We start from the raw sequence: 27,027 nt of genomic DNA, 5'->3' as shown, positions 1-27,027 counted from the left end.
CAGCCCCACGGCTCATATTTCTACACTTGCTTATCTTTCTTCTCCCTCATTCTGCTCTTCAACTGGACCTTGGGAGCTCAGTCTGTTGCTCTGATGAGGGATTTTTTCTCTATTTCCATCTGTCGCAGGACAAAGATACTATGGTGATATTTGAGATAATCACCAGTGTGATAGTGGGGCAAGGCCAGTTCAGGCACCCTCTACTATGCTGCCCAAGGACCTAGCTGGGGACATCCCGTGGACAACTGGGATGCCCTCTAGATCCAAGTCTCTTGCCAGCCCTAAAATGGCTCCCTTAATGTAGACATCTTCTTCCCTGCTCCTATATCCACCCTTCCTCCATCTCCACCCTCCCACTCCCCCAAGCTCTCTCCAGTCTTTCCCTTGTCTCTCTTCCTCTCTCCCCTTCCCCCACCCCCACCCCACCCTTAACCCCACCCCCATGCTCCCAACTCTTGCCAGGCAATCTTGGTTGCTTCCAATTTCCAAGAGGATATATATATATATATATATATATATATATATATGGGTTTACCTTTTTATTTGGCTTCTATAGGCTTATGAAATATAGGCTTAATGTCCTTTGCTTATGGCTAGAGTCCACTAATGAGTGAGCACATGAGCACATACCATATTCATCTTTTGGGGTCTGGGTTATCTCACTCAGAATAGTGTTTTCTATTTTCTTCCATTTGCATGCAAAATTCAAAATGTCATTATTTTTTACCACTAAGTAGTACTCTAATTTGTATATATTCTACACTTTCTAGTGGTTTAATTTTTTTTAGTGGATTGATGTTCTTTTATTTTTTTAATTTATTTTTTTTATTTCATTTTACATTCCATCCACAATTCTCCCCCACCCATCCTCCAGGTTTAATGGATACTAATGTTGCTGGGTGTCCTTCCAGGCCCTCAGGGAGGAGATGGGAAAGAAAGACCAGGTAACCATGTGTTTGTTCTCTGGGGAGCAGTTTAAATAGCCTGTGGGTGGTTTTAAGTATCTCTGGGGAGGGGGGTCACCATTTGGTGGGCTTTCTCAAAGGAGAAGTCTGGACTTGGGATGGAACTTCCCACCCAAACATTCTAGACTTCTTGGATATATGGATGCCAAGGGCTGAGGTGAAGCCTTATCCCAGACACTCCAAACTCTTTGAGTATAGGGGTTGTTGTCTGGGTTTCTATCCTGCCTTGTTTCTGTCCTCTCACCAGGTCCCACAGCTATTTAGCCCCAATGAAATCATACAGAGGTCTATATTAATGATAAACTGATTTGCCCATTAGCTCAGGCTTTTTATTAACTCTTTTTTTAAATTTTTTATTGAGAAAAAGAAAAAAAAGTTTCCCCCTCCTCCCAGCCTCCCATTTCCCTCCCCCTCCTCCCACCCTTCTCCCCCTCCCCCCAAGTCTAAAGAGCAGTCAGGGTTCCCTGCCCTGTGGAAAGTCCAAGGTCCTCCCCCCTCCATCCATGTCTAGGAAGGTGAACATCCAAACTGGCTAGGCTCCCACAAAGCCAGAACATTAAGTCGGATCAAAACCCCTTGCCATTGTCCTTGGCTTCTCATCAGCCCTCCTTGCTCGCCATGTTCAGAGAGTCTGGTTTTATCCCATCTTATAACTTATGTTAACCATTATTCTTATTTGTTTTAGCCACATGGTTTGGTACCTTTTTCGGTGGGGCAGGTCACATCTTTCTATCTTCTGCCTTGTGTCTGGGCAGGACTGTGGAGGAATGGGCTTTTTCCTTCCCAGAATTTTCCTGTTCTCATTGACCCACCTCCACTTCCAGTCTGGTTGTCCTGCCTATACTTCCTGCCTGGCTACTAGCCAATCAGCATTTATTTAAAACATAATTTACAGAATATTGACAATTGTCCCTCACCAAGGGGTGCCAGGGGCTGGGGTGAAGCATTAACCAAAATATTCCAAGCTCTTTGGGTATATGGGTGCCAGGGGCTAGAGTGACACTTTCACCCAAACATCAGAAACTCTTTGGGTATATGGATGCCAGGGGCTAGGGTGACACTTCCAACCAAACCACATATAATTATTCAATTACTGTTTTTTAATGTTAAATTATGTGTGTTTGTGTGTGGGTATGTGTACATAAAAGTACAGTGACCAGAGAGGGCAAAAAGAGATTTTAGATCTGTTGGAGCCTGTGTTAGTTACTCTTCAACTACTATGAAGAATCATCATGACCAAAGAAGTTTATAGAAGAAAGAGGCTTACTGGTGGCTTGCTTGCAATTTCAGAAGGTTAGAATCCAATTTATCATGGCAAAGAGTGTGGCAGTCAGCAGGCAGGCATTGGGAGGGAGCAGTAGCTGAGAGTTTGCATTCTTGTCATGATGGAGGAGGTTCATCTGTCTATCTGTTGCTTTCATTGGTTAATTAATAAAGAAACTGCTTGGCCCTGATAGGACAGAAAATTAGGTAGATCTGTTGCTTTCATTGGTTAATTAATAAAGAAACTGCTTGGCCTGATAGGTCAGAACATAGGTAGGCCGGGAAGACAGAACAGAATTCTGGGAGAAAGAAAGCTGAGTCAAGCAGATAGCATACCTCTTTTCTCCAAGATGAATGCAGGTTAAGATTTTTCCAGGTAAGCTACCACCTTGTGGTGCTACACAGATTAATAAATATGGGTTAAAGCAAGATGTGAGAATTAGCCAATAAGAGGTTGAAACTAATGGGCCAAGCAGTGTTTAAAAGAATACAGTTTGTGTATTGTTATTTCAGGTGTAAAGCTAGCCATACGAGTGGCCGGGCGCCAGCAACGCAGCTACCTGTTCCTTCTACATTATCACAAAGAATGAGGGAGACGGCTAATTAGAAATAGCCTGGGCTTTTAAAACCTCAGGCCCACCACTAGTGACATACCTCCTCCACCAGGTCACACCTCTTAATTCTTCCCTAACAATCCCACCAACTGGGGACCAACTATATGAGCCTATAAGGGCCATTCACATTCACATAATCACCGTGTTGAAATTACTGTCAGTTCTGAACTGCTTGATATAGGTGCTGGGACCTGAACTCTAATCCTCTGCAAGAGCAGTGTGCACTTTTTTTCTATCTTTTAATATTAAATTACTCTTATTTTTTTATTTATTTTTACTTAAAAATTTCCATCCCCTCCCATTTCTCTATCCCAGTCCAAAGAGCAGTCAGGGTTCCCTGCCCTGTGGGAAGTCCAAGGTCCTTCCCCCTCCATCCAGGTCTAGGTAGATGAGCATCCAAAGAGACTAGGCTCTCACAAAGCCAGTACATGCATAGGATCAAAACCCAGTGCCATTGTCCTTGGCTTCTCAGTCAGCCCTCCTTGTCCTACGCATTCAGAGAGTCCGGTTTGATCACATGCTCCATCAGTCCCAGTCCAGCTTGCTTTGGTGAGCTCCCATTAGATTGGCCCCCACAGTCTCAGTGGGTGGGCGCACCCCTCGTGGTCCTGACTTGCTCATGTTCTCCCTCCTACTGCTCCTCATTTGGACTTTGGGAGCTCAGTCCAGTGCTCCAATATGGGTCTCTGTCTCTAGCTTCATCCATTGCCAGATGAAGGTTCTATGGTGATATGCAAAATATTCATCGTATGGCTATAGGATAGGGCCATTTCAGGCTCCCTCTCCTCAGCTGCCCAAAAATCTAGCTGGGGACTTCTCCATGGACACCTGGGGACACTTCTAGATCAAATCTCTTGCCAACCCTAAAATGGCTCCCTTAATTAAGATATATACTTCCCTGTTCCCATACCCCCCTTCCTCCATCCCTCTTAAGCACTGAAACATCTCTCCAGCTTAAGAATTCTTTTTGACATCTCACTATCCAACCAAGCTCTAAAGGTACTCTTTGTTCTTTATGAGCTTGCTGTCTGATTGTGCTTTTTCTCTGGTGATCTTAGTTATCCTCCCTTTATTTGGGCAAAATATTTTGACAAAATCGACTTAGGGGAAAACTGATTTATTTTAGTTCACAGTTCTAGGTAAGTACATCATGGCAGCAAAGACTGGTGGCAGAGATTTGAAGCAGATGATCATATCACATTTATAATTGGAATAATTTGGAGCAGTAAATGTTTAGTACTATATTCTTTCTCATTATATACCCACCAGGATCCCAGTCAGGGAATTAATACTTCTATCCACAGGGGGTTGGTTGGTCTTCTTAATTCAATTAACACAATTAAGACAGTCCCACAATGGCATGTCTGGAGGCCCATTGACATTTAATGTTATTATAAGTGATAGTGCCTAAGTCTGTAATTGTCTACATCAACCCCAAAATAAACATTCCATCTCTTTTTATTAAAATTAGCATATATTGATTGTGCAGAGTAATGGGTTTTATTGTTGCATTTTCATTTAACGACAGAACATATGTTGGCCATATCCACATTCCCATTACCTACTCTTGCCCTTTGTCACCTATTTCTGACTCCTCTTTTCTTTCCAAATTACACCCCTTCTACTGCCATGCCTTATGTTTTGTTTAAATCTACAGTCCGCATGTGGTGGAAAACATGCTTACTTTTCTGAGTCTAGCTCATTTCACTTAACATAATGAGCTTCATTTTCCTCAATATGCCATTTTCCCTACTTTAGGATTAAATATTTTCATCAACTCAAAATTCCAGGTATACAATAAGCTGAGAACTTGTTTATATGCTTTATAAATCACCACTAAACCCATTTTGACTTGTTATGTGCAAAGGATAACCTGGATTTAGACTATATGATTCAGCTGTCCATGCTGATGAAAATCACAGTTAAATGGCAGATGCCTATGTCCCTTAGACTGTATAAATAGAGCCCACAGGGTATATAATTAGGATCTGATTACAGATGCCTGTTGTACATAAAGCTACGTGTTCAGTCTCCACAATAGACAGTTGCTTTTTTAGTTTATACAACAGGGAATAAACATATGGTGGGCATTAAAAACATAAAGAGTTGAAGAAGGTTTTTGAAAAATATGTGCATAGTAAAACTATGGATCATTAAAGAAGGTTAGGATAGTTAGGGGAATAATCCAGCTGTATGATCTTTAAAGGTATAAGAGTCATCATGCAGCTCTCCTTTAACCCTCCCTGTATATTTCTATCTGTTGTATATTTTGTTTTGGGCAGGAAGGAAAATAGTTAGGTCTCATGTTTCTTTGTTTGTTTGGTGTGTTTCTTAATAAAGGTACTCTTAGAGGCTTTCTACCTTAAAATAATGCTAAAACATATCAACTGCATGACTTTTGTTTTTCTTTGAGTATTTAAGATTTAGTACAAAATGTCAGTTAGAATAACAAACATAGCCACAATGTTTCAAACAAACCAATGTTTCTTCCTCACTTATTTTAGGAAGGGAACATGAAATCTCCCCAACTAACTGAAAAATATTGGCCTGTATTAGTAGGTGAGTGAATGGAAACCTTGGCTTTGAAAGCCTCTGGATCAATCTGCTGCTTGGAAAGAGCATATACACCAGCCATTTCATCATCTACACAATAGGCTATAAATTATTTGCATGACATCTTCTTTGCATTAGATGCCATGGGCCGGTAACAAGTTGGTGTGATATATAGACCATTTAAGTGACAATAGTCATAAGTTACAGATGGAAAGCTCTATTTTGGCCAGCCATTGTGCTCCCTCTTTGCCCAGTTTTCAATATGAAAAATCACCACTGAATATCAAAAATGGCTTCTTGGAACATCAGCTCTGATCTACAGGATTTGTCACGTTGTAGCTCATCTGTTTCGAGAGCACTTCATTCATTTGTTCTGCATTACCAAGATGGAAAGTTCACTGAATAATTGATGAAAAGAGAAAACTGTGAACTCCTTTGCACTCAGTCATTATGATTTTGATACTACCTTCTAGAAAGTAACTATATCGTTATCCAGTAGGCACACAGCCTAAATTATAAAGGAGGTAATCCCTCAGAGGGTCTGTACACATTCATGTTCATGGCCATTTAAGGATCAGACACTGCCCTTTCAGTCCTAACTATTATAGTAACTTTTACTTATACAAATGTGAGAGAATAGATACTTAAGTTTATTTCACACATGCATAGATGTGTGTGGTGCATATATGTATGTGTGTATGTATATGTGTGCACACGTGTGTGCCATCACAGTGATTTATGCTTATTCTGATCTTTTGATATTTGCAAGATAACAGGATGACAAAAATATAATAATTTGTCCTTATTATCATGTGCCAGGCACAACATAAGGAGGCTATTTTATAATAATCATAGTATTTCTAAAATATTATAATCATAATACATATCACTTTGCCACAACTTTCCATTGTTAATTCTCAAACAGCACTTCATTTTCTGTGGAATGGATTAACACCATAACCATTTCAGCTTCTGGTATTTGAACTATTGAAGAAAACCAGCAGGAGGCCTAGGCCTTTTTAATAATGTAGTGATAGTGTATTCTCTTTGTTTAACCAGGCAAGAAAGGGACCGACTGTGGTGTGAAGCTGCGAGCAGTCACTGAATGGCAAGTAAATCACTTAGTAGCAAGCGGCCAGGCAGGATTTGGTGTTCAATGGATAGAAGGAGTCAATAAAACTACCATTTATGAGGAGATGTGAACTTTAATCCAAAGAGAGATTATTTGATTTCTGCCCTACTTTATGGTTTCTATGAAATCTAACTATATTAGGATTTTTGAGCCCATAAGTAGTAATCATTCCAAGAAAGAAGCCAAATCAATTTAATTGAACTGTGTCCTATAGAAAAAAAATAGAGTCAAATGAACTAAATGGCATTTCCAAATACCACCTCTCTGCCTCTTATCCTTGCTGTGCATAGCACCTGCTGACTTAGCAGTGCTACACTGTTTTCTTCTTTTTCCCTCACCTCTGCCCTTTTCCCCATCCAGTACTCTGAAGGCATTCAAGGATAAGTAAAATTGCATTCACTAGATTCAATGACTTTAAGATCTCTACATGAGAAAACCTTGTAGGCAAGTAAAGTCACTGATTTAGTGTTGCGAAGAATGTTCAGTCATGTGAAATAAATGCAGCTGAGCACAACTGTACAAAGAGTGATCAGAAATTCCACTTATGTACCTGACTACATCAAATAGTATGGTTTTGCTGTCATGAAGGAACAGATTTCTGAGAATGCTTTCAACAGCTAGCTTTTCTCTCTGATCAGATATGTGCATACATGTGCGTGTGTTTGTGTGTGCGTTAGCACATGTGTGTTTTCATGCATACACATATATTATAGTTATTCAACAAACAATACTTTCAACTACTAGTGCTACATGAGTCAACATATATTCACAGGAATCAGTTTTTTTTCCCAAAATTATACTTGCCACAGGGGGAAGAAGAAGGGCTTCAATTAGAAGAAAATATTTTGAACATTATGACACTCAACAAAAGCTATCCTCTACAAATGGCCACTACTTTTGCCCTGTGGTATGCTTAGTAGACTTCCATCTATCATGAGGAAGTCATGACAACCTAATCGATTCAATATGGGTTCACTTTCATTCTTGATTGCCTGGAGGTTGCAGTCTCCTACCCAGATGATCTATATTGAATTGTCATCATGTTCTTTTTCAACAGCAGAGGCTTACTACCTCTTGAGTTGATTGACTTGTAGATGCATAGTCACTCCAACACAAGAAGTAGTTACAAATTATATTATTGGTAAACCAAGGTAATCAGCTCTACATTGAACTCAGGAACCATGGTTTTTTTCAAATGATGAATTACAACCCATTTTTCATTTTCACAATGCAAAATAGCTACATGTTCCATCATATTAATTGACCTCATCCATTTCTGTTTGTTTGTAACTTTGCTCATAGATGTAATTATACTTAGCTGCCCCACGATATAATTAATATACTTCTATAATTTTAGTCACATTCAAATTTTACATTCAGTTATTATATTTACAGACACTTAATTACCAGTGTTATATATTGTACATGTCCTTTGTGTTAAGAGACAAACACAATATGTGTGTGTGTGTGTGTGTGTATTTGTGCTGTAAATTTGGGCTTTGCTTAAAGCAAACATACAAAATTGTCCTATACTTATATATAAAATTAAAGACATGTGTCTTTCTATGTATAAATCATTTTTAAAAACTAAGCTTCTCATCATCTTGCATGGATAACAAAGAAGTTATAATAACTTCAGCAAAGCATTTAAACAAGATATTTTATTATGCTACTTTAAAATGACTGATTTTCAGAAAAAGGTTTAAATGTTGGCTTTTAAGTGCCTCTGTCTTAGAGTTATAAAATAACCTTGTCCATTCTATGTGAATGATAACATTAATGTCCTAAATATTTATCTATTTGTATATTATGTGTGTGTGTATTTGCACATGCATATGACAAGCCTTTCAGAACAACTAATTATAATTTGCAGATGTATTGCTATTTTTCAGGCCTTCAGTTCAGGCCCCAAATTTTCCATTCTTTTCTTGTCATCCAAAATATTTTGAGAGAAATGTCAGTCCTCTGGGAATGAGAAAATGCTCATCTGCAAAGCCCTGTCTTCTTACAAGTGTGCAAGAAGATGTGTCCATGTATCAAATTGCTACTGTTCAAACTCATCAGTTCCCAAAAAGCATTTGAAAACATGCCAGAATGACTCAAGTGTCACATATGGTCGAATGTCTGGAGAGGAAAAGGACATTATGACATATATTCATTTTGGTTCCGTTGGAGTTGACCTTGGTTTATTCCTAATGATTGGCATTTAACTGCTCTGCTTTATGAACATATCATCCCAGGAAGCAGACTTAGAAAAAGGGAGTAAATGAAGTTAGAATTTTATCAGGAAATTCTTGAAATACCTTAGTTCATTAGAAGACTGATTTCTCTTAGGTAGTATGTAGATTTTATGACGTTTGGTTTCAGAACCCACATTACTCTTCTTTCCTTACCCCCTTCAATTGGGCAAAAGCTAAAACACAAATTCTTAGCTTATCCAGTGATAAATTCTTGTCTTGACCAGCTAGCCTCCTGAAAAAAGTTGCAGCTTTTGAGAGTTATATTAAAGTTGAGACATTGAAAGTGGGTAAATGCTATGAATATCATAAAAACAAGCAATTTATTTTGTTGTTGAGTGATGAAAGGGTGTTAATGAAAAAATCTGTGTGAATACCAACTATTTTCTAGAGACAATACCATTCGGATAAACAAAAAAAGAATGGTTGGGGAAAATACAGATTGTAATTCTTGAAATTTCATGTCAAAAAAGAGGGCTGAGTACAATATTAAGTATTGCCAATGAAAAGGATATGGACCCCCAAGTTATGAAACTGAAGTTGTCCACAGCACATCTTGACATGGAAATATTTGGTAAATTCTTACAAATACCAATGTATAATTTTCATGTATCTGTATCTGAAGTTGACTGATTAGGACACTATGCCAGGCACTAATACTTAAACAACAAGTCTTCAGATACTTGAATTTTTACATACATATGAGCCTGTCTTAATCAATGTTTTATTGCTGTAAAGAGACACCACGACCATGGCAACTCTCATAAATGAAAGCAGTTAATTGAGGCATGCTTAAAGTTTCATGGTGGGAAGCATGGGGACAGGCAGGCAGACATGGTGCTGGAGAGATAGCTGAGAAATCTACATCTGAATCTGTAGGTAGCAGAAAGTCAGATGCTGGGCATGGCTTGATCATTTGAAACTCTAAAGCCCATCCACACTGCCACACTTCCCCCAACAAGGCTACAACTCCTAATCCCATTCAAGTAGCACCACTCCCTAATGATCAATCATTGAAATATAGGACCCTATGGGGGTCATTCCTATTCAAACCACTTCATTCCATTCCCTGGGCCCCATAGCAATAGCATACCTCAAAAACACATTTAGTTGAGAACTCAAGAACAATGGCAATGGGTTTTTGACCCTACTGCACGTACTGGCTTTGTGGGAGCCTAGGCAGTTTGGATGCTAACCTTACTAGACCTGGATGGAGGTGGGTAGTCCTTGGACTTCCGACAGGGCAGGGAACCCTGATTGCTCTTCAGACTGACAAGGGAGGGGGACTTGATTGGGGAAGGGGGAGGGAAATGGGAGGCAGTGGTAGGGAGGAGGCAGAAATCTTTAATAAATAAATTAATTAATTAATTAAAAAACACATTTAGTTTAACTTTGAAAGTACCCATATTCTAACACAACCTCTACATGGTTTAAAAGGTCAAAGTCTTTTCTGAGACTTTACGGCAATCTCTTGACTACAATCCCCTGTGTTATCAAAAATCAAAAAGCAGATCACATAAATCTAACATACAAGGACACAAACTATCTGCTACTATCCCAAAAGGGAGGAAAGAGAATATAGTAAGAAAACACTGGACCAAATAAAGACCTAAAATCAGCAGGGCAAACTCCAGCTCCATGTCTGATGTCAAAGTGCTCTTCAGATATCCAACTCTTTTTAGCTTTGTTGATTGCAACACACTTCTCTGTTGGGCTGGTTTGATGATGCCTTGTATGCAGCTTTCCTTGGCAGATATCCCATGGCTCTAGTATCTCCAAACTATTGGGGTCTCCAAGGCAATCAAGGCTTCACTTTCTCAGCTTCACACATTGACCTTTGTAGGGACACCCCTGACACACATCTGACCTCAGTAGCTTTCCTTAGCTGTGGAGAGGGATTGCACAATCCTAGATTTCTTACATCCTAGACTTTAAAACCCAAACTACATGACAGAAAATGCTAATTCTCTGTTTGCTGGGGCTGAAACATGGCCCTCTTGTTCAATTACATCTTCACCAGCTTTCTGTTTTCAGTGGTTACTGTTATACTTTCTTTCTGCGGGGTTGGAAAGGAAACACGAGATGCACGGGGGTCCCACGTGGGTAAACTTTAATGGGGGAGGGGGGTGACGACAGGTGAGGGACGGGGGTGAAAAGACGAAAAAGGGGCGAGTTATGGCGTTCCCCGTTTTTAAGGGGGATCCAGGTGCGTCTGGGAGAAAATGTCCTGCACATACATGGCTTTTTGTCGAATTGGGAATTGTAATTCAGTGGGATGCTGTATCCTCTGCTGCTTCTGGGAATTGTAGTCCAGTGATCCTTCTGCGCATATGCTATCTTTTCGTCTCCAAAAGGAACAACAGTTACCTTCACTGCCTAAGCTTGGCTGTCTAAGAACTCAGTCTGTAGACTAGGCTGGCCTCCACCTCAGAAATCTGCCCCTGCCTCTTAGTAATGGGGTTAAAGGTGTGTGACATCATGCCCGGCCCTAACCTTTTTTTAATTCCTTTTCACAAATTGCAAGCTTAGCTGGATGGGATCTTGCCCTAAGTTCACCATCCCCATTTAGCATCAGGAATTTCTTTACTCTGCTTATTTCCTTGACCAAAAGACTAGCACCATTACTCTTACTGGTATTTCTTTTCTCCTCAAACTCTACATTTTATACCTTTGCTTGCTCAGCTTGGTCCTTTTCATTACAGAGCTGTGTAAGACTGGCCACTAATAACAACATGATCCAGTCAATATTAGGCTGTTTTGAAACCTCCTCGGCTAATGCCATTTATCTAATACTCTTCAATTTAGCCTCAGGCAGACTTTTTGGACAGGGGCAAAAAGTAACCATATTCTTCTCCAAAAATACCACAAGAAGAGTCTCTAGACCACATACTAAAGTTCTTCTCTCCAGAAACTTTTTGAAGCAAGGTTATTATAGTTCAAATCACTCTCTGTACCACTGTCTTTCTGCTCCTACTAGGATGACCCATTAGGCCCTATATAAAATGTTCAACTGCTTATCTAATCCAATACCCTAAAACTCCATATTCTACCAACAAGAAACATGGTCAGGCCTATCACAGCAATACTCCAGTCCTTGATACCACTTCTGTCTTAGTCAGTGTTCTACTGCTATGAAGAGATACCATGATGACAGAAACTCTTATAAAGGAAAGCAATAAGTCAGAGCTTGCTTACAGGTTCAGACATTTAGTCCATTGTCATCATGTTAAGAAACACGGTGGCATGTAGGTACATGTAGTCCTGAAGAAGGAGCTGAAAGCTCTACAAATGGACCTGAAAGCTGCAGGAAGATAGAGACACTGGGCCTGGCTTGAGCATTTCAGACCCCAAAGCCCACTCTTTGTGGAAGTGACACACTTCTTTTATCAAGACCACACATACTCCAACAAGGTCATGATTCCTAATCCCCTTCAAGCAGTGTCACACCCTAACGCCAAAGCATTTAGGTAAGTACTGATTTAAATATTTGAGATTTTGGGGGCTGTTCCTATTCAAACTGCAACAGAGCCAATAAAGACTTGCATTTAGTTCAGATGAAATTGAAAGAAATTAAATTCAGTAAATGCTAAATAGATTCATCTCATGTTTCTAGTTTTAGATAAGTAATGAAAAGTTGAAAATACAAATATTATATTATCTAGTACATTAATAACTAATTAAAACATTAATAGACTCAGAGTCTAAATATAAGGACCAGGTTACATATATTATAAATGTGTATGTTCATATATATTAAGCAGTCTAAATATTTAATAAATTGATGTTAGATAAATACATGAAGAAAAGTTGGAGATGGAGATATAGTCTCATTTAAATAAGGCCTTTGATAATTAAGTACTAGGTCATATTTGATAAGAAAAAGAATAAATGAGCTGTGTATTTGGTCAAACATAATTATATCAAAAGATTGCCCTAAATGTAGGCCTTGAAAAGTTTCTAGACCATATCATATTGAGTTTTTAAATCTATCTGAAACCCCCAGTGAAAATAATGTTATCAGTGATATTCACTTTCTTAATTAAACAATGTGAAATATTAAAATGTATCCTTTAAAAATATTTCATTGTTTCTTCTCTGTTCTTGTAACAACAAGTAAGGATACAGGAACATGAAAAGTGGTACTGTCTACTATAACAGTTTAAAGAGTTTAGAATTAATTTGGTTCCATACTATTTCACAGAATCAACTTTATTTTTTAATGTATTTGAGGAAACAGGACTTTAAAATTTAAGGAGTTAAATGATTTCCCCTGGCTTCGTCCCAATAGTTTTCTAAAAAATAAAACTTTGTCAATAACATAGTAATATGTTAAAACACAAGCTGAGCCAATGTCAAGTGTCTGATAGTCTATGAAAGGTGTCCAAAAATATCATAGCTTTGTTAGCATATTTTATGAAGCCAACAGTAATCTACATTCTTATCTGATAGAATCAATCATTATTTTGAACTCAGTAGTTTCTACAAAAAGCAGAACAAATTCATTCAAATTCATTAATTCCAAAACACTCCTCCTATCCTGTCAGTTATGACCCAAGTAATTCTTTAAGATTTCTATCCTGCAGAAGATTCTCCTCTGTTATTACCAAGGAAGACTGAAAAATATCCAATGTTAATCTTTAAAAAGAAGATGTTAAGCAAGTGCTTGGTTGTCACAATAAAAATAACTGATTGTAGAAACCCTGTCTCGAAAAACCAAACAAAATAATAATAATAATTGATTGTTCCAGGCAGTGGTGATGCACACCTTTAGTCTCTGCACTCAAGAGGTATAGACAGATGGATCTCTGCTCTACAGAGTTAGTTCCAGAAAAGCCATAACTACACAAAGAACCCTGTCTTGGAAAAAGAAACATAAACAAATATTTATGGCTTCTCTAATATACTCAGCATTCTTTTAAGCACGTAATTTTTTTATTCACTCTCATGTGAATAATAAAAGGTAAATAAAAGACAAGATCATATATTTGATTTTCAGAGGTCCAGGTGATGTTATTTTATGCTGCTGTTCTGTTGTTTTTATTAAACTTATCCTGAAGACCTACACAAACCATTAGCAGATGGCTCAGGTTTATAAGATGCTAATTTCAAAGATTTCAAGGTCCAGAGTGACTCAAATAGCATTACTGGAAGATCAAAAGTGCTGGTGTTTACAAAGTACAGTCTGTGCTAAAGGCTATTGCTATGTAGGTGTATATATAGGTGTTCACATCTTATTGCCAGAATTCCTCAGAAAGTTTATACATCACGTATTTAATGACTGTGTCACAAGAAAACTGAGAAATGAGTAGTTGTGGGGCATTACAAGCAGCTAAGATCACATAGAAGAAGATATTGAAGGTTTGAAGAAATGTTTGGGATTCAGGGAAGAGTGAATATATGTTTTTATCAGGTTATATTTATATATTTAAATGTTTATATGTGTAACAATAATAATTAAATAAAATGAAGCCATTAATTGGAAATGGAATGGGTGAAGCACAGAAAGCAAGTAAAGGAAGATAGAGAGAAAAAAAGATAAAAATATAATACTTATATATAAAATATTTTTAAAAGTATATTATTTTATGAATATGATTGTTCTATCTGCATTTATGCCTGCATGCCAAAAGAGGACATTAGATCCCAGTATCACCATCCTAATTAGTCTTATTAAATAAAACCTCAGAGTCAGATGTTAGGGGGTAAAAACTGAATGATCAGAGAGAGAAGAAGAGCAGCCAGCCACTAGAGTGCTTACCTCTCTGAATGCTGAGGCAAAATGGGAAAAAAATGTTGTCTTTACAAGTTCTCAGACTGAATGCTGTGAGATCTTGTTACCTCCTACTTTATAGTCCTCTCTCTGTCTAGCCATATCCCTTCCTGTCTCCACCTCCTTAGTGTTGTGATTAAAGGCATGTGATTCCCAAGTACTGGCATGAGCTCTGTTTCTCTTTAAGACTGGATCAATCTAGTATAGTCCAGTGTAGCCTTGAACTCACAGAGATCTCTGCTTCTGTCACCAGAGTCCTGGAATTAAAGGGGTGTGTCATCACTGTCTGACCTTTATTGCTAACTAGTGGCTAGCTCCGTACTCTGATCATCAGGCAAGCTTTATTTGTTAGGTCACAAACAAAATATAACCACAGAACCCACTATAGATGACTGTGTGCCACCGTGCGTTTGTTGGGACTAAAACTCAGGATCTCAGGAAGATCAGCCAGTGCTCGTAACTGCTGAACCATCTCTCTGGCCTGTTATAAAATATTTTCAAAAAATTAAAAATTGGCAATATCTGTGACACATGATAGCTAAATGTCTCACAGGAAATTCTCTGCTCCCAGTCCTGGGTCTTTGGACTTCTCGCCTCAGAAGCATAGCAGTCAGCAAAATGGGAAATTGAAGAGCTACCAGAAGGATGACCCTTCCAAATTTGTTCACCTCCCAGCCTTTCTAGGCTACAAGGCTCACATGACCCACAGCATCCTAGAAGTTGATAATCCAGGATCCAAGGTGAACAAGAAAGAAGTCAAAGAAACTGTAATCATTTTGAAAATAACACCCATGGTAGTTATGGGCATTGTGGTAGGTATGTAGAAACCCCACAAGGCCTCCAGAACTTTAAGACAGTATTTGCTGAGCAAGCCAATGACAAGTTTAAAAGGTGTTTCTACAAAACTGGCACAAACTTAAGAAGGCCTTCACCAAATACTGTAAGAAATGGCAGGATAACATGGGCAAGAAACAGCTGGAGAAGTACCTCAACAGCATGACAAAGTATTTTCAAGTCATCTACATAACTGCGAGTTCTCAGAAGATCCTGCTTCCTCTTTACCAGAAGGCACTCTGGATGGAGTCCCAGGTGAACAGAGGAACTGTGGCTGAGAATGGGCCCCAGAGGGGCTGGCACAAAAGGTTCCTGTGAACCAGGTGTTTGGACAGGATGAGATGATTGATGTCATTGGACTGACAAAAGGCAAAGACAAAAGGAGGTGCCCAGTCATTGACGTCAAAAAAAGTACCCTGCAAGACCCATTAAGGGCTGTACAATGCTACCTGTATTGGAGCCTAGCACCCTGCCCATGTGGCCTTCTCTGTGGATCCAGCTGGGCAGAAAGGCTGCCATCATCGCACAGAGATAAATTAGATTTACAAGATTGGTCAAAGATAGTAAGCTAATCAAAAACCATGCATCTACTGACTATTACTCATCTGACAAGAGCATCAAACCACTGGGTAACTTTGTCCATTATGGTGAGGTTATCAATGACTTTGTGAAGCTCAAAGACTGTGTGGTAGGAAACAAAAAGGGTGTTCAATTTCTTCAGCTCTGGAGAAGACTGACCTGAAATTTATTGACACCACCTCCAAGTTTAGCCATGGTCATTTACAGACTATGGAGGATAAGAAAGTCTGTATGAGACTGTACAAGAAATACCACATTGCCAAGGAGGAAGGTGCTTAATGTCGGAAGCATTTGTGAAATTGGTAGGATCTCAAGAATGACTTTTCCAGTGGTGGTGGTGGGGGGAACTTGTTTAATATATTGAATTTTTAATAGTCTAGAAAAAGGAGCAATGATTTCTAGTGAGCAATCTAAATGGAAAATAATCTTTATCTTATTTCAGTGGAGGGGGTATGGAAAGAGATGAGAAAGAAAAACACATCTACAAGGTACAGGAAAAGATATGCTAACAGTCATGACTATTTGAATAGTATGCCTGTTATTTATTTAATTTTTCTATACCCACAGAATCAAATTTATTTCCATTGATTTTTCATGAAAGGAGGCTTAAAGTTTTGGGAGTGAGGTATTTTTGAGAAATAAGATATTAAATCTAAGCTATTTGTTATCTATTCACAATTATAAAAATATTTAAACCAGGTTTGCTGGCGCATACCTACAACCCCAGCATTTAGAAAGTAGAGGGAGAAGGATCTATACCATGGAGGAATTGCCTATAATTTATAGACAAACGAGGCTCAGAATGGTAAAATAACCTGATCAAGATCATGTATCACCTAAAGAGACTGATTCAAGTAAGTGCAGGCCCGACTTCCTCCAAACACAGTATGAATTGTTTCCCATGAACATTTCCATAGAGTTAGTTTGGGGTCAGGGAACTGAACTAGTACATTTGATGGCCCAGATCCAGTTTTTGCTGGACTATGTGAGCAAATCACACTGCTATTTTCAAATGTGTTTTCAAAACAGATTTCTGTCCTACCTTCCTTTTCTACAACAGAGGCCATAAGGATCTGCCTTGCTGCCTGGGCTAGAAGGATAAGCCAAAAGTTAAGGCTGCATCAATTTCTACCTCCTTCTACTTGGCACTTCAGATGAATCTCTTTAGTTTCATCCCAGGAAGCAAAGTGACATTACTTCAGCTGCTGCAGAGGATGAAAGCTCTCCTGGCAAAGATGGGCCTTTGAACTAGTGAAAAGTGAGTGATTGATACAAGGTCTAAATCTTCATTCTTCTGAGACAAATCAGCATTTGAAACAGAAGAAAATAAAGGAAGAGAAGCATGAATGGAGAGGGGGAGCCAGGGAGAAGTGGGACCACAGAAAGGAAAGATATAAAAAGAGCCTGTTATTTTAGCAGGAAGAGATGAAGTTTCCTTTTGAAGTTAAAAACTACCTATTCCTACAACCAAGAGATTTCAAAACAAGCAGATACTAAATTTATCATTCATGATTTTGTTCCTCTCAAGTTTTAAGGATTCCAGAATTCTACTCCAAATTAAATGTGCAGTTTAAAACCAAGCTCTTGACATTTTAAACTACATTTTATGGTTCATTAATATGTATTTGGGGTCTTTTAAAATGCATATTCTGATAGTGGATGTAAATCTCTGTTTGGGGACTTTTGTGAGGAAAAAGTTGCACTTGCTATCCAATCAGGTATGCCCTCACGCCTCATATTCCAAGTTCCAAAAGGGGCATTGAGGGATTTCAACATTCACCCAGTACTCAGATGCTGCACTTCATAGTTTACTTCACCTGCTAAAACTGACATTTGGTTGAAAACAACTTGTGCACATAGGGAAATACTTCACTTTTCTTAACTCCCTGATTCCCTCTGCTCTATCAAGAAGATAGAAGACAGTATAGAGGGAATAATCTGCCAAAACACATGCCAAGGATGTGAGGAAAGTGGGAATTTGACCTCAAAGACAGAGATTCTGTGATAGTGGCTCAAAAATAAAAGTCTTCTTGAAAAAAGAAAAATTTCCACTGTGACCAGTAAGAACAAAGAAAGCCCCAGTGGACAATGGAAAGCATAGTCCTCATATACTATGCAGTACTAGTTTTTTTCTCTCAACATGCAAAACTCTATGGGACAACCTGTATCACATACACACAAGCACACACACACACACACACACACACACACACACACACACACACACCACAAAATATGTAAGCTGAAATTACTGGTATAAAATTAGATTCACTTATGGAGTGCCTTTTATGTACCAGGCATTTAAGGTTATGTAAACACTTCTTAGGAATTTGATAGGTTCCTGTCTTACTTTGAATCCTTCAGCGTTATAACTATAATTATGTGCTCCTTTACAAAACATTCCAAGTTCTCTGCTTTAAAATTGCAATTATTGTATATTGTGATACATCATTTTGTGGGTGAAGAAATTAGACAAGGCTAGACTGTGTGATTTCTTGGCTACACATGGTACCAAACAAGGTCACCAGTGGGATTCATCAGATTGACAGAATGCTTTCAATAAGCAAAAATAATTTCATGTTTACAATGGACTCCTTGGTAGGTATTGATACTCAGCTGGGAGAATCAACTGGAAAACCTACATGTATATTCTCTACCATGACAATCACAAACAAGACATACAACATTGCACATGGTGGGTTCAGTGTTTCCATAGAAAATGTTTGCAAGAGAGAAGTAACATGTATGGATTTTTTTTATGGTATGGAATGAGAAACTGGAACAGTATTTCTTTTTGGCTAAAGTTTGCTGAAACTGAGAGGGAAGCATTGTCCAACTTCTCTCGGGATGTGTCCAATAATTTGTCGCCACTTTAACCTAACACAGATTGTTCAAGGCTTTTAGGGTTTAATGAAGGCTATAAGCAATATTAGTTAAAAGTAAGAGATCTAGAATAAACCAATCAATTTAAATTTCAAATACGTTACTTAATGCTCTTAGGTAACTGTTTCTCTACTTATGAGTTTCTACATCATAATGAAGTGATAAAGACATTTTATATACATGTATGTTAAAACATTTTATATATATATATATGTACATACATGTTTATACAACAGTATCTGCAACATAGTTTGTCTCAAAAACTAATAGCTTTTACTATTTATAAAATCTGAAAGTGTTCTCATCTAGTTCAAATTTAGTAAATGTTTCTTTTATATATAGAAGATTAAAATAAGAATTGGTGTATGAAAAATCCTTATGAAAACCCACTAATTTGTAACCTAATTAAAAATATAATTAAAAAGGAAGGTGTTGGAACACAGGTACCATGCATGGATGGATAAGGTTTCCCACAGAAGACATGAATTATTAAATGAAAAGCTCAGTGCCAGACATGGGATAACTCCCTACAAGCTATTGGTCAGGGAGATGACAGAGGCCAGCAAAACAACACAGACTATAGTTGTTATTCTTGATTGCCCACCATAATCAAATGGTAAGACCCTATTATTGATGATACAATCCATTCGGTTACTGGATATAAATAAACCATGCTGGGACTGGGTTTGGTAGCACACATCTATAATCCCAGCACTTGGAAAACAGAGGTAGACCTCTGCGACTTCTAGACCAACTTGATCTATATAGTAGTTCCAGAATAGCAAGGACTACATAGTAAGGCTCTGACTCAAAAAACAAAGAAGAGAAATTAAGCTGGAACTCTGCTCAGGAATTTCTCTATACTGGATAGACATTTTAATGCAAGAAACTGCAGTAATATGCAGGATGCTTCAGTAGAAATGTTCTCAGTCGTATGCCCAGCAGTGAATCTTGAATGCTTATCTGCTTGCCAAAATGTACCCACTGGAGTAATACTGCCATGAGAGTTATGGGGCAACAAAACACTTCTATGTTAGATTTGAATTCTGCTTCACAGGAGGGAATTAATGTCTTATACTGTAAATGCCATCAAAAGATCTTTGCTTTGGAGGTCATGGGAGCTAGTGTTTTGATAAATTTGCATATTCTCAAACTACCTTCTAATTATTTCTGATTATTTCTATAAATTAGCACCACTGTGAAACACTGTCTTCTGGACATGATGTAGATAGCTGCTATACTCATGAATTCACTAAAGCCATGGTTTCCTGCACAGATCAAGCCAGCAAAGACTATTTGTTGTTACTGTAGGCAGCAGTAATTGGAATTAGTTAGTTTCAAATACATTAAATAAAAAAATTAAATAAGATGTTATAAAGTTGGGAGGAGAAGTATTGGGGTATATTATCAATATATATGGTATACAATTCAAGGAAAAAAGAAGATGAATAAAACAATCTGTAGGAAATTCTCAAAGAAATAATAAAAATTACAAAAGAATAAATTAAAAAATTGATGGTGAATTATATGCTACCAGTTCAAATATTTTCAGAAATAAACAAACTCTAGAGGGTGAATGTTAACAGAGGTATCTGTCCCGCCTAGTCCCACAGCCATTCAGTCCCAAAGAAACACACAGAGGATTACATTAATTATGAACTGGTTGGTCTATTCAATTAGGCTTCTTACTAAATAATTTTTACATCTTAAATTAGTCCTTAATTCTTCTTTGGGTTAGCCATGTCATGTGGCTTGGTACCTTTTATCAGTGAGGCATTCTTATCTTACTTCCTCTCAGTCTGGTTGATGACTGCAGACTGAGCCATTCCTCTTCCCAGAATTCTCTTATTCTGGTCACCATACCTATATTTCTTGCCTGCTTGCCCTGTCTATACTTCCTGCCTACCTACTGGACAATCAGCATTTTATTAAACCAATATAAGTGACAAATTTTTACAGGTTACAAGATCATTGTCCCACAGCAATTATCTTTTTCTCCAAAACAAAAACTCTGAATCTAATCTCCTTTGTTTAGCTTTCTTTCTGGCCATTATCCTTAACAACTTGTAACCAACACTCTAAACAACAAAAAAAAAATCCATAAATTCATTTTGTGGGAATGTGAGCATAGCTTTTCAGGCTACTTCCTGCTGATTGGGGGCACTGATAATTTTAAGGAGACATAAAGAAAATTTAGGATTATAGTTAAGTCTTGAGTGGAACATTGTGTAAGGCTTGATCACCTCAACCAACAGTCTTGAAGTTGTTCTGGATGTAGAACTCAGAGGAAACTCCAAAAGTGGTCCTTTGAAATGTTGAACCATCTGGTCCATCTGCTTCCGTTGGAGATTTTTTAGAAAGTCTTCCTTGATCAAATCTGATTTTTCTTAACTCAGAATAAATCCACAGCCTCTCATTTCTTATGGAAACAAAAGTAAAATCTTTTCTCCAAGTAACATATCTTTTGACTTAAATTTTGAAGTCAAGGCATTTTTTAAATATGTATGTTGGATTAATCCAGCAGCATTTATAATCAAATATCTTTTAACAGCTGTTGCTCCTTCCTCAGCTATCAAACAATTCAAAGACAATATACAGTTATTGTGTTGTGGCTAAACTTTGTTTGTGTGTGGGTTTGTGTCTAGAATTTCTTTTCAAGCTTCTCAGGTTTTTAAGTAGATTTATTTGACCACATTGGGTGCTGTTTGTTGGCAGGAGGTTGCTTGATCATTCCTGTCCACCCAAACATAAAATAATCACACAGAAATTGTATTAATTGCAATACTGTTTGGCCAATAGCTTAAATGTATTTCTGGCCAACACTTAGACATTAAATTAACTCATTTCTTTTAATCTGTGTATTGCCATGTGGCTGTGGCTTACCGGCAAGGTTCTGGTGGGCTCTGATGGAAGCATCTGTCTCCTGTGGGTGGCTAACATAGCTTCTTACTGATCCACCTACTTTTCTCTCATCTATCTGATTGAATCTCCCACATTGCCCAATTCTGCTAAGCCACTGGCCAAAACAGCTTTATTCATTTACAAATAAAACCAATAAAGCAACACAGATAGAAGGACTTTCATACTAGGTAACATTGCAGGCATATGTAAAAAAGAGATACAATAAAGAAAAACTGAAATATTCTTTAATGTCCATAATGGTAGGTAGAAGCAAAAGAAAAGAAAAGAAATGAACACAAGACAGAAGTGACACTGGATATATTTAACTAGGTAGCCCACAGTAGAATCTTCTCATTACTTATAATCTATCCCTAGTTAGATAACAGCAATTTACAAAGCGAGGAACTGAGCAAATCAATTCATTCCAATTAAGACTGTTAAAATCAATGATCCATTTTCTCTACTATAAAAATAATGGTTTTTGTTTTCATAATTTCCCTCTCAAATTTTCCTATATATACATCCTATTTATTGGAGGCCTGATTCTCTTCTTGGCACAGTGTAAATTTCAATGCTAAGAAGCCTCATAAGAGTTTAATAAAGCATGGTGACACCAGGGGCCATTAGTATTTTTCCCCCCCGATGTGACAGATGTGGTGCTTTCTTGACCCAATACCTTATGAGTCCATTGTCAGAGAAATATTAAACAGGAATTTATACAAGTACTTCAAGACAGAATAGGCTTTCACCTGAAAGGTCTATGAAATGGAGGCAATTGAAATTTATTGACTTGGGTAGTTCACCTAATTAACTTGGTTCATCACCTTCATTTTGTTACTGAAGTCCTGGGCTGATTAATCCAACTAGCCAGAAACTGAAGAATGGCCCCGATTAAGTCTGTAATCCTTTAAAAATATTTTTGCAGTACTTGTATCAATATACCTCAAGGCACAAAGATCTGGATGATTTAAAAGGAGTGACAAATTCTTGACATTTTTTAAGTATTCTACTGATACCCTTCTAAATATTTTACTGTTAGAGACTATTTTATTCTTAGGTATTTGCCCATTTGAATGACCTTCACCATGAGAAATACTTGAGATGGCAGTTTTTATAATAGAAGGCAGACTTAGAATAATAGGTACATTTCTCGAGGCTTAAAGTTCTATTTTTTATAGAGGCAGGAAAAATCCCTGCTACTAGGAAAATTACAATTTTTAGATATGCTATTAGATTCTGAATTCTTAAGGCATGAATTAAGAAATTGGCCCTAGCCTTACCGTTTAGGAAAGGAGCACTGGAGACTGAAATACTTGACTGTAATAGAGGTAGTATTCCTGCATACTCAGCATATTCTGATGTAGAGGGAGACCTCAGAGGCAATTGTCTACAACCTGAAAATATCAACTGTACAATAAAGAACCCATGGCCAAAAATGTACTCTCTTATCAAGTATGTTGGATTGTTCTGAATTATGGGGGCAGAAAATAAATCTAAGAGACTTGAAAGCATTGCTATTTGGAATTTGAGGGGTATTGACTATTGAATAGAGTTGGGTATAAAGGGAACATAGTCTTTTACAATAATTCAAATCACTTGTTTTGCTTACTAAATGACTAGGTTTGAATCACAACCTGTTTTCCTTCCTACTGTGCTATTGTTCTAAGATATTTGATTTTTATTGAGATATTTGATCATCTGGTTTGCAATTGAGTCTCATGGATATTGAAAAGGAAGTATGTTCTTGGGGAGTAATGTAACCTCTGCACAACAATAAATTTGGTGTAGTTCTTCAGTGAGGGCTAAGGTAAAATCACAACCATATTATTAAACATTTTTAATAACAGTTATTAAAACAGAAATTTTTATATATGGATAGGTACATGGACAAACTGTGGAAGAGGAACATTGCTATTCATTTGTTAATATTGATAACAATAAGACTTTCCAATTGTTGCCAAGATGCTATGACACATAAGTGACATTTCTAGATGACAAAGTAAGCTATGTATTATGGCTAACAAGTTTAAAACTCATAAAAAAATAAAAAAGTCAGACAAGAGAAGACAGTATGACGACATTTCCCATTAGCAAGAAACAAAATCACATAATTGAAAAGGATAAAACTGCCCCTCCCTCTTAATGTGTAAGCAAACATTGATACACTCTCTTTACACAAACATTAAGGATGTTGCAACAAAACACAGTCAGTTGGAAGTAAAGAGAGCTGTATTGTAGTAACAAATTAGTTCTGTAACTTTATGGATTTCATTTCTCCCAGTACTTAATACCTGTTGACTGGGGTTTTCTGTCCCACCCAGTCCTGCAGCTGTTAAGTTCCAAAGGATCATAAGAATCTACAGCAATTATAAACTGATTGGCCCAGTATCTCAGGCTCTTCTTATTAACTAATTCTTATAAATTATATTACCCCATAATTATTGCCGAAGTTAGCCACGAGGCTTGGTACCATTTTCGGTGAGGCAGTCACATCTTGCTTCCACTGAGGCTAGGTCATGAGTGAGGACTTAAACTTCCCTCTTAACAGAATTCTCATTGCCCTGCCCCTACTTCCTGCCTGGTTGTCCTGTCTATACTTCCTGCCTGGCCAACCAGCGTTTATTTAAACAAGTATAAGAAACAAATCTTTACAGGGTAAAACCATTTTCCCACAGCAAACACCTTCATTTTTAACATGAATTTTAACACAAATTTAACACAGATTTTCAGGATAATAGCAGCAATTAATAATGATAATTTATATTTATTGAACCCTTGTTATATGCAATTATCATTTGTTGTGGTTACTTTATAAGCGTTTTTGCTTCTAATTATAGCAACAACTACAAGCAACAGGTACTATTTATTCTCTCTTCTGTAATGATAAGGTGTGTGTGTGTGTGTGTGTGTGTGTGTGTGTGTGTGTGTGATATTTACCCAACATTTCACTTAGCTTCAAGGTATTAGAGCTGGTATTTGAAGGCAGATAAATACAATGCCAAAGAATATCAGTGCTAGTGGTGACTTGAGTAAGAATTGTCTCTATATCCTCATATATGTGACTGTGTAGACACCAGACAATAGTGCTTTTTGAAAGGATTAGAAGAATTAGGAGGTGTGGCCTTGTTAAAGAAAGTATACCACTTGGGCAAGCTTTAACATTTCAAATTTCCACGCCAGGCCCAGTCTATCTATCCTTCTGTCTCTATCCATGGATCAGGATGTAAAGCTCTCAGCTACCACTTCAACATCATATCTGCTTGTATGTTACCATGCTCCTTGCCATGATTATAATAGACTAACTTTCTGAATGTGTAAGTAACCTTCCCAATTATATGGCTATATAAATTGGTCAAGGTCATATTTCTTATCCTAATAGAGCTATAACTTGAATAAGTAGTCTAGTTCCTTGAAACTATGTTCTTAAGCACTCAACTCAGACAAGAAATTCTATTTTTGCTTTCTTTGTTTTTACATGTCTGCTTTTCATGCATTTGTGTTGTATGAATATACAGACTAATGGAAGTGATGAATCCTATAAAACCAATCAATAAATATGAAGGATTCAGCATTTATACTAGGTAATAGGGAAGCAACCAAAACCAATGAATCCTGTAGATGGTGTGGAAACAGATTCATCTAATGCTGGCACTGTACAGTAGAGCATGGCATCTCTTTCTAAAACAATGACTGCTTACCTGTTGGAGCTCACAAAATATACTAGATGTTATAGTTTTGACTGTGAAAATTCTATAAGAACATTCCAATCCTTACAATTCAAAAAACTTAATTTGATAAGTACAATAGGTATGAGTCAATATTGATAAAAAGTTATTAACAACTTGCTGTATTTATATTCCCTATAGGAACATTTTTATCTTTTCTTAAAAGTATTGGATTTGGGATGGATGATGATAGAGGAGAGGAATTACATAAGAGAGAAAGTAGTGTTTAATACAGAAATGCTGTGGCACACTTGATATGGGATTCCCCTCTGCATGCTGTAAATACCTTTGGTTAATAAAGAAACTGTCTTGTGCCTACACAGGGAATTAAGGTAGGTGGGGAAAACTAAACTAAATGCTGGGAGAAAGAAGGAGGAGTTGAGGAGAAGCCATGGAGCTTCTGCTGGAGACAGATGTGATGGAGGAAGGCCATTGGTTAATTAAATAAAGAAGCTGCTTGCCCTGATAGGTTAGAACGTAGGTGGGAGGAGTGAACGGAGCAGAACGCTGGGAGGAAGAGGAAGTGAGCTCAGAGACTCAACAGCTCTCCTCTCAGGGGCAGATGCCTCAGAGAGACACGATGCTCCACTTTTGCGGGCAGAGGCGAGAGCTCTGCTCTCTGAGGCACACACGATGAAGCTCCGACCCAGGATGGATGTAGGCCAGAATCTCCCTGATAAGCCACCTTGTGGGCTACAGCAGATGATTAGAAATGGGCTAAATTAATATGTGAGAATTAGCCTAGAAGAGGCTAGATAGATGGGCCAAGCAGTGCTTAAAAGAATACAGTGTCCGTGTAATTATTTCGGGTAAAGCTAGCCTTGTGGGCAGTGCGGTGCTGGGGACTCAGCCCCGCCTCGTATTACAACACAGATGTGCGCCGAAACTTTGCTGGTAGGCCATGATTTTGTGGTGATGCACAGATTAATGGAGATGGGTTAAATTAAGATGTAAGAGTTAGCCAATAAGAAGATAGAGCTAATGGGCCAAGCACTGATTTAAATAATATAGTTTCTGTGTGATCATTTTGGGTCTGAGCTTCCAGGCAGTTGGGAAATAAACTGATGGCCTTACTCCAACACAAACTGATAAAACATATGCCCCTCTATATGCATTCAGGTCTATACATGTACACTGAAGGAAATAATGGAACTTCTATTTATTGACAACCTAAGATATGTTAGCCCTTGCTACAATTTAATTTTTCCTTATTTTAAAGAAGCCTGTATCTAAACCATAAAATTATATGTTCTTCCACAAACCACTGCTCTGCACAGTACTTAGCACCACACTGCTGAGCTGTTTAAAGATCTCTAGACAATGTTCAAGTTGTTTGAACACTGGTCACATATTCCTATGACTTTTCAGAAGTCAGTTAAGTTTAGTGATTTTTCACAATATTAATCTGTTAAAAAGAAAAAAAACAAGGGATTGATATAATTGGTTTGAAGAGATCAAATTGTAAAAACAATGAATGACAAGTTGCATATTTTAAATGTTTGCAGAAATGAAACAGTGAATGGATTAAAAAGTTGTAAAAAATATAAGCACAGAAAGAATAATTTGATATG

General features: G+C 37.7%; 2 pseudogenes; one reads left to right on the top strand and one right to left on the bottom strand.

Annotated features, from left to right (window-relative positions):
* The window catches only part of LOC101989580, a 29,747-nt pseudogene extending 18,201 nt beyond the window's left edge, over nucleotides 1-11,546 (bottom strand).
* Nucleotides 11,547-15,076: 3,530 nt separating this feature from the next.
* On the top strand, nucleotides 15,077-16,226 carry LOC101979209 (annotated as a pseudogene).
* The last annotated feature ends 10,801 nt before the right edge of the window (nucleotides 16,227-27,027 follow it).

The sequence above is a fragment of the Microtus ochrogaster genome, chromosome X, assembly GCF_000317375.1.
Source record: "Microtus ochrogaster isolate Prairie Vole_2 chromosome X, MicOch1.0, whole genome shotgun sequence".
In the NCBI taxonomy this organism is placed as follows: domain Eukaryota; kingdom Metazoa; phylum Chordata; class Mammalia; order Rodentia; family Cricetidae; genus Microtus; species Microtus ochrogaster.
The sequence above is the reverse complement of the archived record's forward strand: the minus strand, read 5'-3'. Positions and strand labels throughout refer to the sequence as shown.